We start from the raw sequence: 15479 nt of genomic DNA, 5'->3' as shown, positions 1-15479 counted from the left end.
ATATTTAATAACTTATAGTAACTTATGTTGAAAAAGAATATGAAAATGAATACATGTATGTTCCTATATAAATGAAGTGTTGTGCTGTACACAAGAACCTGATGCAAAATTATAAACTGACGCAACATTATAAACTGACTAGAATTCAATGAAAATATTTTTAAATAGAGAAAAAACGAAAAAAAAAAAGAAAAAGGATATTATAAAACCAAAAGATTAAAGTACTGACTGAGGCTACAACATGGATGAACCTTGAAAGTTTATACTAAAATAAGCCAGACACAAAAGGGCAAACAGTGCCCTTTTAGGTGAACTGTATCTAAGCCTTTATTGTACTATTCCAGTAAATTTTCTGGAAGTTTGAACTCTCAAAATCAAAATAAAATGTATTATTCATTAAAAACCTAAAATGATTCCTCACAGGAGGGCTTTAATTATTAAATGCAGAAATGCATGTAAAGCTCCTGGAACAACACTTTGCACGTCCACACACAGTCACTGCTGTCACTGCCACTCAGAGGGTGGTGCCAGCGCTGATGAGGGCTGCCTCCAGGTGCTCCCCTGCAGAAAGGAGTGAGGGCCTGGGCTCTGACAGGAAGGGTGACCGGGAACATGGGTTAGACAGAGCCACGCCCCAGACTTTGTATTACCCAACTTTCTTATACAAACTGCTCCATGTAACATAAACACGCTACAGGGATGTATCTTACGACACAGGGAATATAGCCAATGTTTTACAATAACTATAAATGGAGCATAACAATAAAAATTGTGCAACTATTGTACACCTGAAACTTATATCATACTGTAAATCAGCTATAATTTTATAAAATGTTAAAAAATAATTTTAAAATGTTATCACTTCAGTATTCAATTCGGTTTTTAAGTAACTAATAAACAGCTTAGAATGTATAAAACATTTAAGTGTGATAAGTTTGTTTACATATTTATTTACTTTCAGCCTCCTGCTAAAAGAGAAATTAAACAATTTTTAACACAGCTTAACAACCATAACAACAAAAAGACAAAAGTTAGAGTGAAGAGAAAATGGAGATTCAATACTTAAATGAAACCAGGGGGAAGAAAACTCATAAAAACGAATGCCATGAAGTCAGGGTAAGTGTTAAAGGCCAACTAGAAATTCAGCCGTAAGATTCTTGGCAGCTAAAGCAAAAAGTAAAAGATGATGGGGCGGGTGGTAGAGCTCAGTGGTAGAGCATGTTCTTAGCGTGCACGGGGTCCCGTTTTCAACCGCCAGGGCCTCCTCTAACAGATAAATACACCTAATTACCGACCCCCCCAAAAGAGCCCCAATGAAAAGAAAAAGAGAAATTTCTTTCCTAAGAAAACCTGATGTTAAATTTAGATTAAATACTTGAAAAAAAAAAAAGAAAGAAAAATAGAAAAAGATGAGTGACACAAGCGATAATGCCCGTGAGATAAATCTGCGGTGGCTGCTGGCACGTCCCCATGTCCCACGTGGGAAAATCTGAAACATCCTTCTCACCACTCAGAGTCATCCTCAGCCCACCCCACCCCTCTCCCTGTTAAATGCAGGAGCACAGGCAGGGCCCGGCCTTTGCTCTCTCTGTGTCAACACAGTGAGACAGGATGGAAGGGGCCAGAGCACAGCCATTCAATGAAGGCCACAGCAATTAACATCAAAATGGTGAAGGATTCAGTAGGCCTTGAGGCTCAGGATGAAGAGATTTTACTTCTAGCAGATCTTGAGCTTCATTATACACCCGTTGTAATAGTAACATGGTGAATAACACGCCCCAAGGCACCATGGCCATCCCAAGGCTAGCCACAAAAGGTCAAACGGTGGGAAATGGCCAAATCCCTGGGAATCCCAGCCCCTTGCCCTTAGGCTGCTCCTTCTAATTATTAGCATATAAAACAACCAAGCCCATGAAAACCAGCAACACAGCGCCACCTCGCGGTCATCACTCTCTCTCCCTCTTCGGAGAAGGCCCACACTTTGTCTGTGGAGTGTGTACCTACTTTTAATCTGAGCACCCAACCCCCACACCTCGTGGAATTTCTCCTGCCTTTCAATGTGTCTCTGTGAATAAATCTACCTTTACTCAACAGTTGCTTTTGAAACCTTTCCTGCATGAAGCCAAGGACCCACGTCTGGTGGGGCACATTCCAGGGGCTCAACCAAAGCCTGGGACACAGCCCTTCCCATGCCCCACATATGTTTTCTTGTATCAACAGGACTGGGATGTGAAGGGAGCTCTGAGGCCCCAGCTAAGGGACAGAAGTAGCCCCCAGGACCAAAATGGCGGGCAGCCCCTCCCCCAGCAGGGGCCCTGAGGTCAGCCCGGTTCTCTGTGGTTCCCTGTTGTGCTGACTCCCCAGCCAGAGAGCGTTCTCCTAGGCCTGTCCCCACAAAACCCTTATCTCCAAAATGCAAGCACATCATGTCACAGTCCTCTTATACAACCAGGAAATTTTCAGCCTACTTTTTCCTTCCCTAGTAAAGAATCTTTCTGTCCTCCCTCCCATCCCACCACTTCTTTTTTGTGAGAACTCTGTACTCCCCATACACCATCCTTAACGCAGGTGCCTTGCTGGCTGGGACCGAGATATTTCAGTCTCACACAGCCTGCATCCTTTCACTTTCCCCTTTCTACCTTAAAAAGCCTTTCCTGAGTCTCCCACCCCTCTGATTCTGAACTTCACAAAGTGCTGAGGTTGCATGCAGTCACTGTGTGCATACCTCCCAGGTTTTGACTAGGTTTCCTTCACAAGATCTTCATTAAGGAGCTTCATCAAGAAGTTTAAAGAGTCTTTTCTTACATCGGAGTGGAGGAGCCTGCATAAAATTTAAATGCCCTTGAAGAGAGAGTAAACCAGGGACAGAGAGGTCATAGGTCTTAGTCAACAGTGTCACGAGGCAAAATGTTCTTCGAAGGCTCAGAGTGGCTTCTGAACACGGAGTCGGGAGGGAGGAGGTGCCAGGCTGTGAGTGGGATGAGTGACACTGGGTACGCTACCCCAGCTGGGGAAGTATTGGATTTTGTTCTAGTTTTCCAAAGAATTTCTTACCACCTTTTCTCTTATTGTCACATACCATTTCCTACGGATTAAGAAAATCAATGTCAGTCATTTGGGCCACTTGGTAGAAGCTACACGATGCCATTCACAGGGCTGGGATGTAACAGCCACACCAGTCTAGGTTGAAAGACCAGTAGGGGTATTTCCAAGGTAATCACGGGCATGCAGCAAACTCCCCAGCTTCAATTACCTCATCTCAAAAGTGGGGCCAATAAAACTATCAAGCAAAGTGTGTGATGATTATGGCCGACATCTGTTTACTAGGTAAGTGCCCGTGACAGCTGACACTGGATTAGGAATGAATATGATCAACGAGGCACAGTCAGCCTGGTTACATGCACCCTGCCTTCATGCCTTGGTGCAGGAGCTGAGTTTGTTTAGCTGAAATGAACGCCCCCAGAGCAGCCCTGAAGGGAAAGCTCCCAGCTCTGCACGGCGAGGCGTGTTCCTTTCCTTCTCTGAGCTGATAACAGTTTGCAGTCGTCTGTTTTTACATTTATCCTTTAGTACCTGCCTCCCCTCCGGAGTTTTTGCTTAAGCAGAACAGGTCCAGGTTTGTGTTGCTGCCTGCCGGATATTCTGGGCTGGGAGACAGGCGACTCCACGTCTGGCTCTGGTGCTGAACGGAGAGGGCAGAAAGCCCAGGGGCCCATGCTGAACAGAGGCCCCTGCACCCAAAATTATGGTCTGACTTTGGGCAAATTACACCGTCTTCTTTACCCTAAGATTCCTCATCTGTTCATGAAAATAACTGCCCATGGCATGTAGAGTTTCAAGGATTAAAGGAAATCACCAAATTCACAACCTATTCAAGCGGCTACCAGTACGTCCTCAACAGGCACATGCTACCTTTACGGCTGTAACACACGCTAAGCGGGGCGGAAGGACACAGTAAACACTGCTAAGTGCCTGTTAAGTGTTTCATGTGTGTTATAATACTGTTTAAAACTTACAACAAACCCAGGAAGAAACGAATATTATAATGCATATTTCACAGATTCACCAACAGTTTAATGGAGGTTACACTCTAGTCCAAGGTCCTTTGGTGAGGAAATGGCGATTTAAACCTGAATCTGAGCCCAGGCCTGGGCTACACCTCTCTCCAATCCACCTCACCACTTGCCTATGAAATCCACCTGTCCAATACACGTTTGCACAGGTCAGCTCTTAAATGCAAAGTGTGCCACCGTTTGCCAATGTTTGTTAATTACCATAAAGTGCTCTCAGAAACCGCTACAGAAAAGACAGGTTGACCCACATCCCTGCCAACAAAGAAGAGATATTCTGCCTTGCGTTCTCCTGTAATGTGCAGAAACCCTTCCCTACACCACCAAGTTCAAATGTATGCTTCCTCCATGTTTATGTTTGCACACGGCTTATTAAAGTAGAAGGTACCTGCAGTAATTCCATCTCGTTTCCTTTGCAAGATTCCAGATTATCCACAATCAGTCTGTGAATGAAAATACTACAATGTGAATTAAAATACTACAACCATGTCAGTAAACAAAGAATGCTGAAACCAAGTCATCAAGGCTGCCGCCACCCCCCAGTGCGGACAGACCTGAAGCCCAGCCTCTACAGCCACTCACAATGCTGCCCTCTGAACAGACTGAGAATAAGAAGACAGGATAATTGCCCTAGATAGCTAGGTGCTTGTCTAAAGAATGAATCCAGTGAGGTCAAATGATACATACAAATGCACTAAATTCTTTAACTTGAGATGCCTGGATTTCTTTAGATAAAAAGCAATCTTTTATTGTTCCAACTCCCTGGTCTTTGTTGTAAAGCTCCTATATAATCCTAGTTCCTCCCCTACTTCTTGGGAGCAGTCCCTCAGACAGATTTGAAGGCTGTCATCCCGCCTCGAGTCCTCCCGCCTAATAAAGTGTAACTCTAAACTTTCAGGCTACACATTTCTTTCAGTCGACAAGTCCCAGAATAGACACAATTCATCAATTCTGTAATGGAACACACTGGATCAGGAACCAAAAGCGTGTTCTAGTCCAGAAAAACTACGGGTCCCTCTTTCTTTCTGTCATTATACAATCCCACCAGAACTCATTAATTTGCTGTCTGCTCATCTGGCAACCAATCTCAGAGAAGAGTCAACTCAGCAGAGTGCTCTACTCGGGAGAACACCCCGCAGCAGCACTGCAGGCTACCTGCCCTCCCGCACGCTCTGCCGACCCCTAGTGTCCTCCGTGGAGACCAGGCCAACAGAGGTGTTCCCAACAGCTGCAAAGTCCCACAGATTAAACAAAAGCATTATATTTTCTACGATATGTTATGTATATTACCATTTCTGAAAACAGCTTTGCCAGAAGCCCAAATTTTCCACATTAATCTGCATAGGCAATTCCGGCCCCCAAGGGAAAACAAGTCTTATGACGATGCTAAGGCCTCCAAAGTCCTCTCCAGGACCATCAACCAAACTGCCTGCAGGCCTGCAGCTGCAGGCGGCTACATGTCTGTTTTTAAAGCAACCCCTTCCTGCCCTCGGGCGCTACAAAGTCCCTCTATGCCCTCCCATCTCAGGGTAAGAGCAGCCACTGCAGAAACTTGCAGGGCAGCACTGACAGGACTGGACACAGAGGATCAGAGCTAAACTAAGCCTTCTGATGACACGAGCTTGTCACTGTGTCATTTTACAGATGAAGGTATATATAGAGAGGTGGGGTGATCTTGCTCAAAGTCACACAGCTAATAAGTTGCAAAGTCTATAACTCAGCTCCACCCTCTGGCGTGACGCTCCAGCTGGGACACCCACAGGGTTCTCTCGTGCCTGCCTGACCAGTCCTTTTCTGTCACTCATAACCCACCACAGTGTCTGACCCTAGCCTGACTTTTCAGCCTCATCTCCCTCTAGTTTCTCAGGAACAAGGCTGCTCGGGCCACTGTGTGACTTCCGGCTCCCCAAACCCTCAGTGCTCAGGGTGGTCTTGCCTGTGCAACCAGCACCCTGCTCAGAGGCTCTTCCTTCCCTGCAGGAGGACGTTTCCACTCTCCGCAGGGACACCCCCTCTGGGAAGCGCTCTTCTCCCCCTCAGCACGGCAGGTGTCCCAGGCCACATCCCGAGCTGCCCCATTAGGACTGCCTGTGCCCAGGTCTGCTAGTCAGACCAGCAGCCTCAGAGCCAGGGATTATGCCCGGGTCTCCCTGCAAACCTACTGCCCGCCTCACAGCCCCCAGCCAGTAGGTCACCTGGAAGTCACAGCAAGTGCCCCACCCAATCCCGAAATCTCTTCATTTGCCAGCATCGCTGATGACTGGTCTCCAAAGTTTGGTCAGTTTCACACAAAACAGCAGCTTCCACTGAAGCTGAGGGTTTTCACTTCTGCTCCCCATCCTTAATGGAAACGTCAAGGGAAACCAAAAGACCTTTTCTCAACCCTTTTCTGATGACACATTCCCACCCACATTACTCACATGCTCAAGAGTTTTGGGTCCACGTGATTTCGTTTCCCTTATGCTAAGTGGCTCAAAACACTGCAGGATTCTTTCTCTTTTGAGAGTATTGGTTTGTACTGAGTTTATTGACTTTAATCTCTTTTTGTCTCTCTCTTAAGTGTCCCTAGCAGTTGCCACTTCTTAGCCCCTTCAGCAGCCTCCCTCTCATCATCTAGTCTAGGAAATCATCTGTGATGAGGGGCCCGGGGGCAGTCACAGAAGATGGAACAAAGGTACAGAAAGGCTACATAATTTGCCCGAGAAGATCAGCTTCAAGCCCCAAAACTGTGTGTCACGTCCCTCTGTTTAACACTTATGCTAAACTAGTTAACTTTTTATAGATTATGGTTATAAACAGATGAGGTATCAAAATACATAGAAGGACACACATCAACTCTAAGATGTTTATTAACTCCACTATTTTGTTTCTATTTATTTTATTTCTATTAAAAAATATTAGGAACCTCTGCAGTGAATATAACAAAATGTTAATGGGTGTTAAATCCAGAATATAGAGGCGTAAGTGTATCATTACTCATAATTATTTGTATGCTCACAAGACAAAATGATTTGAACGTCTCTCTCCCCTCCCCCTACTCGCTACTGGCTCTCACCTGAGCTCCCAGACCACACATATAACAGCCTTTCACTTTATCCACAGCTGAACTCATCAGCGTTCCCCCAAAGCTCCCTCTGCAGCTTTCCCTGCTCAGAGCACAGCAGGACCATCATTTACCTCATTAATCCACCCAGAAACCTGGGCCTTACTCCATCCTACCTTCACAGACATCATTCATCCTTTCCTTTTTACCATCTAAACATGCCTAAAATCTGTTCGTTTTTTCCCGGTGACTGTCCCACTGACTGTCCCACCGCTCAGGTAGAAGCCACCAACACTGCCCACCTGGACTCACGAGTCTCCCAAGTGGCCTTCCAGCTGCTCTCCCCTACTTGACACAAATTGGATTTTGTCACTCCCGTTCTTTTATGACTCTTTTCAAACCTAGTGTTCTTAGAAGAAACTCCAAGTTCTTCACATGGTGAAGGTGTTTGCCATGAAACTGTCAGCTCAGGGAGGGCAGGACCCCCCTCCTCCTTGGCCCTCCTCTTTCCCTAAGCCCCGCCCTCTCCCTCGGCCCCGCCCTCTGGCACAGCGCTGGCTCAGGAGGACCTGCTGAGCTACACCATCCTGTATTCTAACCCTGGTGTTCAATTCTTAGCAAATTGCTTCACTTATCCATACAAATCCAAGGTAGATTAGAAAGATTTTAGATGTTGAGCTAGACTATTGATTTGGGGATTTTGCACTAGCAACCTGCAAGTACATGTTCTAATGATTCTGTCTTCTTAAAACAACACCCAGATTTAAGGAGTTATTTGTGGAATGTCTTCGGAGTAAAAGGGACTGTACTTTTACAGACTTTATGTTGTATAACATGAACAACACGGACAGGGTCACAAATGGAACTGCCTCACAAGTGACAGAAGACAGGTGAGAGGCACAAAGCAACAGGTTGCAAAGACGGTAAGAGCAAATTTGTTTTGCCAACCCCCCCAAAAATGCCTGAAAGAACCAAAAATTCTGAATTTTGAAAGTAAAAGATTATCATATAGTGAAATAAAATAAATAATCCTCTTCATCAGGGTTTCAAAATCTGACTCCAGATTTTTTAGCAGGCCATACTGAATCCTAGCACAGAAAAATCAGATGGACTAGTGGTGAGTAAGTTCCAGGAAAACTGCAGTAATTCCTCCACTTGTGTAAGGACATACACTCACCTGCCGAAGGTGAATGTAGACTGCATTCTGGAGAAATTCGGAAGCTTCCAGGCTCCGCTTCTGGATGCCGAGGACACGGACAGCTTGGAAGCATGCTTCTAACTCAGTCACCGGAATTCTTACACTGCAGGGGGAAAAGGAGGCCCTCAGTCGATAGCAGAGATGTTCCTGTCGTGTATCACAGGCCGTGCCTCAGGGACTCAGTGCCTTGCAGCAGCCCGGCCCCAGGCGAGGACCCGAAGCGTGGCCCACCGAAGCAGGAGGTGCACTGTGCTTGAGAAATCCCATCCCCGATGGGGGCAAGAGGGGCTGGTGGGGTTGAGTGAACCTATAAATGCCCACAGAAATATGCCTGCATTCATTCAAGTGATACAAGCAACAGTAGCAGGCTATTTAACAAAATTTCAATTTTCAGTGGAAATTTTGCCATTCCTTTCCGCTTGTCCCCTGCACTCTGAAACAGGCTTAGGCTCTCTCACACCTGCAGCTCTGAAGCAATAGTTGTGAAGTCATTTTACTTTGCTGCAAGTGTCCTCGCTCCCCGTGTCACTGTGTCTGTCCTCTCTTAACACATTCGGATATCTTCCTGGATCTCTATCTGAGTTCCTTTCTCCTCCTCCTCAGATCCTGAGATAAAGGACAAGTGAAGACACATGAACAGAAAAGGCACTGTGGACTTGACCGAAATCTACAGTGACCCCTAGGTGAGTGCTGCCCACCCCTTACCTTCGATTCTCAAGGTTCTGCACAGGGTGACATCCAGCCCAGAGAGGTGGCCCAATTAAAAGCTATGTGGCTTGGGCATGTTGACAGGTGCAGGAGCTGGTTCCGGTGCCAGGCCCCTCCCCACGTCTGCTCCCCTCTCCCCCGAAGCCCCGCTGCCAAGCACTCAGGCTCCGTGATCTGATGTCCTTCTCTTCTACTCTACTCCAAACACTTTTACTTTTCCTTTTTTCCCTAATTATCCCCAGCTGGAGTGATTTTTCAATCGCAGTATCTAAAAAATTTCCTGCAGCCGAAAATGAGGTCTCCAGATATCAATGCCCATATGCTGCCTCCTGAAGAGAGCCGCTGGCTAGGGGACCCTCACCAACACTCACGGAGCATCAGACATGTTCCAGGGTCGGCCACCCCCAACAAGAGTTTGCTGTGACCCCTATGCCCGCACAGCATCCCTGCTCACAAAAATATAGTTGGCCCACTTATCGGTTATTAAGAAGCAAAAATACAAAATTGCTCATGTTTCTTACTAAAATTATCTATGAAGCGGAAAAGGGAATTGTAATAGAAAAGAACAATTTTGACCCCATGTTAGGTCTGTTCCTTTGGCTTTAAACCTGTGTCCTGTTTTCTAGGCTCAGACTTGCTATCTCTGCACCATTTGTAAAAGAAAGTTGCCTTTAGACTGAAATATCCAGGACAGCCTCTTCTCCTGGCCGTGATCTTGAAGGATGCTAACTAATCTGCACTTATGTAGAGATGGCAAGTTGCAAAATAGAGAATAACTTTGTTTTACTTTTGGAGGTATTACAATGGCAACATGATTTGATCCACATGGACAGCTGCAAGAACAGCGGATTCAAAGGACAAGCAATTCATACAACAAGAAGTTTCCAACAACCAACTGCAGCCCCACCCCTTTTTAGTATAAAAGGAGACTCAATTCTGACTTGGGGAAGATGGTTCTTCAGGACATCAGTCTGCCATCTTCTGGGTCTGCCAGCTTTGCAAATAAAGTCACTATTCCTTGCTCCAACAATTCATCTCCCAGTTTATTGGCCTGTCATTTGGTGAGCAGAATGAGTTTGGACTCGGTAACAAAATGACTGCATTGGAGGTAGTATGTCTCCACTCTTTCCTCGTTTCCAATATGTAACATGCACATTATTTATGATCTAGTGCAAATAATTCATCAAAGACAACCACAAAAAGAAACTATACTCACCCAGCTATCAACACTGAAGTCAAAACCTGTCAATTTTATATGCTGTTTAAGAACACAACCGAAAAACCTAACATAGGGAGTCGATTACACGGAAATAAAATTATTTCTACTCCTTCAAAACTTTTTCTTTTCTTTTCTATTTTATTTTGTTTTGTTTATTGAAAAGAAAATAAAAGTCAAATCATTTTATTTCACGTATTTTTGTTATAGCTACATACTTTAAATACTACAAAAAGACTTATATTGCAATAAAAAATTGTTCATATATTAGTATAAAGATATATACACAATCAATGGGGATTAGGAAAAGAATGGACATTTACTAAAAATCCACTGCAATCTAGTCTTTTACAAGCATATCATGGAATATAAGCTCTATTATCCAGGGAGCCTCACCCACATTCTCACTACTGAGTCCCTTAGTAATCAACCACTAGGTCACCAGCATAGAACCATGTGATCAGTATTTTAGGAATAAATGAGGGAATTAGCTCATTCAATTCTAAAACAAAAACCCTAAAATAAATACTGAACTTATTTACGGATAAAGAAAATTTGTCCCCAAAAAAGTAAAGTTTCTTCCTCAAGGTCACAAAGCTAATAACTGGTAAAGGTAAGATTTGAACTCATCTGCCTGATTCTAAAAACTAAGGTGGAAATCCCATTCGACTGGGGAGTGTCCAGCTGCACAGCCTATCACCCTATCTTTGTTCAGAGCTGGCCTTAGACAGCCTGAGACAGCACCCCATTCCTGTGGAACTCGAGGGCAAATGATAACAATAAGGATTTTATATCCAGCAGTTTCTAAGATCTCATGTATATAAACTGTCAGCAGGTCAGCAGAAAATCTCTGGGAAACATGAGTGGGTCCAGACCTTTTTGCTGATTAGAAACTCAATCTATCAGGATAGAGTGACCTTCCCATGAGAGGCCACATGGACATAAACTAAAGGCAGCTGAACAATGGAAACTAGCAAGACCCCGGAACTCAAGTAAGGATCCCTGCCATCCCCCACCCAGTTGCCTCTTCATCCGCGTGGACATGAAGACAGAAGACCCGGGTTCTTGTCCAAGTTACACTATCATGGATTCTCACCCATAAAAAGGTACGACTCTATGCTGTCGTAAGTCCTTTCCAACTCAAATATGATGACACCAATATCTCAGCAGAATATCTATGTCTCCACTTCCCCTCTTCTAATAGGAGTCTATTTCTGTGGACACAAAGCAGAAATCCAATTTAAAAAACCATGCAAGAAGCCAGGCGAATTTCTGCTTAAGAGACTTTGCTCTCACGCTCAGTGAATGAAAACTCAGAAAAAGTGGTCCTTCTCCCTCAGCAAATGGGAGGTAGCCTGATTGTGTGTGTGTGTGTGTGTGTGTGTGTGTGTGTGTGTGTGTGTGTGTGTGTGTGTAAATCAAATATAATCATGTCTGGGATGTGTACAGATTATTTTTAATTTCACTGTAATTTCATGGGGATGAGCCAACATTTAAAGTAATTTGAATCTAGTGTTCTCAGTCTCAGTCTCTTTTGGTGGAGGAGGTGAAAGGGGAGAGTAAAGGAGGAAAGAGGTAAATGAAACAAAGAAGTAAGAATACTGCTAGGGAAAGGCAAGAGGTTAATTTTGTTCCTCATTGCATCACAACAAATTAGGGACTGGCGTTCCCCCGATGTCTTATCGAGCACTGAGTTGCAGAAGAAGAGGCGACAACCCATTTCTCACTGAGATTGTGGCTGTACGTGGCATCTTATAGACACAAATCATTTACACTGATCAAACACTCTAGCAGGAGGCCGTAATTCTCCTGTTTTGAGAGACAAGAAAACAGGAGTTCAAAGAGGATGTATAACTTGACAAAATTCAGAGGACCAGTAAACTAAAGAGGATGAATTCAAACTCAGATCTGAATGCAGAGTCTGCTCTTCCCACTCCCAGGACTGGAAAATCCTTAACACACAGGCTCCCCAGCTCCCCTGCAGTGTTCCTGGCGCCAAGCATTTCCCATGGTAATGTTAGCCAGTTCTCACAGACACAGCACTCTGTGCAGCCAATGACCTCCATCGGACCTTGATCATCTACCTGCCACGCCCACCAGGCTTCACCATACAGGCAGGAGAGCTGGCTTTCAAGTGCATACAAAGCCACCCCCGGTCTAACCTGGGCTCTTCTGTGGCTTCTCCAGCCTAAAGGCAGCCATGAAACTGCTCACAGTCTGTACATGAGCCACACTACCTCTCTCCATCTGTCTCCCCACCTATACTACTACTTAGCTATGACCATTTTGAGAATCTTGGAAACAAATTTTTAAAAACAGAAAAGAAAGGATTCTGGAACAAGTGCTTAATACTTACAATTTTAAATGACAAGTTACAAATTGAGTATTGACAAACAGAATCTTCCTTTCTAAATGTCAGTTTTAAGCATTTAAATATATAATAGCAAAAAATTCTCACAAAATTAACAAAAACATAAACAATAAACTGGAATAAATTCAAAAATAATGCCCATGTTCTAAATGGAGAAACTTCAGGACTATACTGAGTGTTAAAGTAAGAGGTATGAATGTAGAGACATAAACATATTGCATGGAGGAAAGCAGTTTTGTAAAGATGTATGTTCTCCTAAGAATAATTCAAAACTTACTAAAAACTCCCATGAAAATTCCAATCTGATTTTTTTAACTTGAACAAAATATTTTGGAACCCTTCAGGAATAATAAAGTCATAATAGTAGACAAGAAAATTTGGGATGGATTAAAAGAATAAAAAAAAATCAGATTGCCAGTGATTAAATAAATTTTTACAATATGTAAGATATGGTGCTGGAGTAAGGAAGGGAGATTGAGAGAAAGGAACCATGAGTTCAAAAAGAGACTCTAGTGTATGTAATTATTTTGTACAGATGGGATTTCAAATCAAAGAGAAAAGTATGAATTCAATAATTGTCCTGGGACAATCAGAATCACCTAGAAAGAATAAATTCTATTCCTGTCATAATGACCACAAGATAAATTGCACATAGTGATGTAAATATTAAAAAGTACTAATAACAGCAAATACAACCCTTTGCTCTTATTAACTCAACTTCTCCTCACTATAACAAGTACTATTATAATCACCACCTTAGAGATTAAAAAAACTTACAGAAGAGATTTATTCCATTATAAGGAAGTATTTCTAAGAATGTCAAAGATAAAACCCACAAGGAAGACATTTACTATCTTAAGAGTAGTTTGAGCCACAACAAGAATAAAAAACTTTCTGAACAAAATGAAAGGAAAGAAATGACAAGAAAAAGCTCTGTGATACATGTTGATGAAGTCACGAAGTAAATTTTCATAACATACAAAGAGCTGTCACAAAGCAACAAGAAGCTCCCTCACTTAAATGTTTGCAAAGGACAAAATGAATCATTCATTTTAAAAAATTCAAAAGGCTAATGAGTGAAAAAAGCTCAAAATTTCACTGGTCATCAAATGCAAACTAAAACGATGAAAAAGCACTTTTGCTTATCATATTGGCGAATATTTTTAAGATATTCTAGTTAGTGTCCATCTGTTGGAGAACAAATCATGAGCGACTTTTTCAGAGGATGACATATCAATGGATATGTAAACTCTGAAAAACGTACATACACACTGACTCAACTCCACTTCTAGGAATCGTTTCCTTTAGAAAAAAAACAATCAGTCCAAACAGATGTATCCATCAGGGCATTTACACAGCACTGTTTACAAAGGTGGGAAGAAAAACTGAAGTGAAATAATATCCAGCGATAGAGAATTGGTTACATAAGTAATTGTGCATTTTTTCATTCCCCAATGGAGAAGGAATTTCTAGAGTCACTTGAAAGGAGTCTGTGATGAATGTAAGTGTCACATCCAGGGACTAAATTTCCAGAAGCCTTAACTAAAGGAATATACATACAAGATCACAGGAATGTCTGTACAAGAAGGATGCAAGTCAAACATTCTTTCTGACAGTGGAAAGTGGAGAAAACTTAACTGTCCACCATTAAGACAATGTTACGGTAAATCAAGGCGAGCTGCGGGCGCTGAGGGAGCCGGCGTTTCGCCGTGGTCCAGGGCCTTGTCCACAGCACTCTCCCACCAAATGTGTCCGTGGACAAGAGACGACACCCGCACATCAGGAGACCCCTCCAATCTATCTGAAAGGACCGGGTGAGTCTGGAGTGGGAGGACGTCTATGATATACCCCTGAGTGAATAAAGCGAGCTGCAGAAAAACATATAGTATGGTCTCATTTTTAAATAAAGCATATATACACACACCTATACATTGATTTCTCATATGTGTATATATATGTATCTCATAGGCATAAAGGTCATGAAATATATATACCAAATTTTCCACAGCTTTTACTCTCAGGAAATAATGGGAAGTGAGTTAGGGGCCTTCCTGTACCACCACAGTTCTCTTTTCAGTATTTCAGTTAAGTATACTTGGAATTTAAATGTTTATTTAAGTCCGAAGTAAAATGGACGATGCATTCCTTAAGACAGAATGCTACACTGGTCATTAAAAATCATGCCAGGGGAGATAGAATATTGTAGAAAAACATGTAATAAGCCGAATGGAAAATGGAGATTTCCGCACAGTAAACAGGGACAGAGTGCTCACTGGTTTTTATGACAGAGCTGATACACACTGACGAAAAGAACAGAAAATAAATGTTAAATTGTTAATTATTATCTCTGAGTAGCGGGACCAGGATAGACTCTTTTGCCCCTTTTTTCAGACTTATTATATTAAATGGAAATTATTTTTCATCTGAAAAAAGCATTTTTAGGCGTGTAGTACCACGCATTGGGGAATAATACATGAATACTTACAGAAACAAGTAACTAGGTGACACCGCAGCAGCGCTACACAATGTAGAACGGGCGATCCTCATTAACATGGTGCAGTTACATAAGGACCCACAAAGTGAGAGCACCTGCTGTAACAGGGCGTCGCCCCCTTCTATTTGTCAGTTGTGTCTTCAGGTCTGAGGCAGTTCTGAGCACGGCCAGTGTCAGTGCTGGTGTCTGGATGGATGCTACTGGAGGTGAGGGCACCTGCAAGTGGAGAGGAAGAACAGAAACCATCCTCTGCCTTTTCTGTCTTGTTTCTTTGTTACTTTAAAAGAGAGGAATAAATAAGATAAACTGTGTATCTTCCCTACAGAAATTTCAGTAATGAAACCATTTTTAAAGTCTTCACAGCTTATATTCTGCCTAT

At 43.1% G+C, this 15479-nt stretch overlaps 1 long non-coding RNA gene across 3 annotated transcripts in view; it reads right to left on the bottom strand.

Annotated features, from left to right (window-relative positions):
• Positions 1-15479, bottom strand: part of LOC135320760 (uncharacterized) — a 100517-nt gene that overhangs the window by 45815 nt on the left and 39223 nt on the right. For all 3 annotated transcript variants that reach the window (XR_010380073.1, XR_010380074.1, XR_010380072.1), the window contains one exon: positions 8291-8414. This is a non-coding gene — a long non-coding RNA (uncharacterized LOC135320760). The remainder of the gene's footprint in view (positions 1-8290; positions 8415-15479) is intronic.

Source organism: Camelus dromedarius, unplaced genomic scaffold (assembly GCF_036321535.1).
Source record: "Camelus dromedarius isolate mCamDro1 unplaced genomic scaffold, mCamDro1.pat HAP1_SCAFFOLD_175, whole genome shotgun sequence".
Taxonomy (NCBI): Eukaryota; Metazoa; Chordata; class Mammalia; order Artiodactyla; family Camelidae; genus Camelus; species Camelus dromedarius.
Note: the sequence above shows the minus strand (reverse complement) of the source record. Positions and strands in the feature narration are given on the sequence as shown.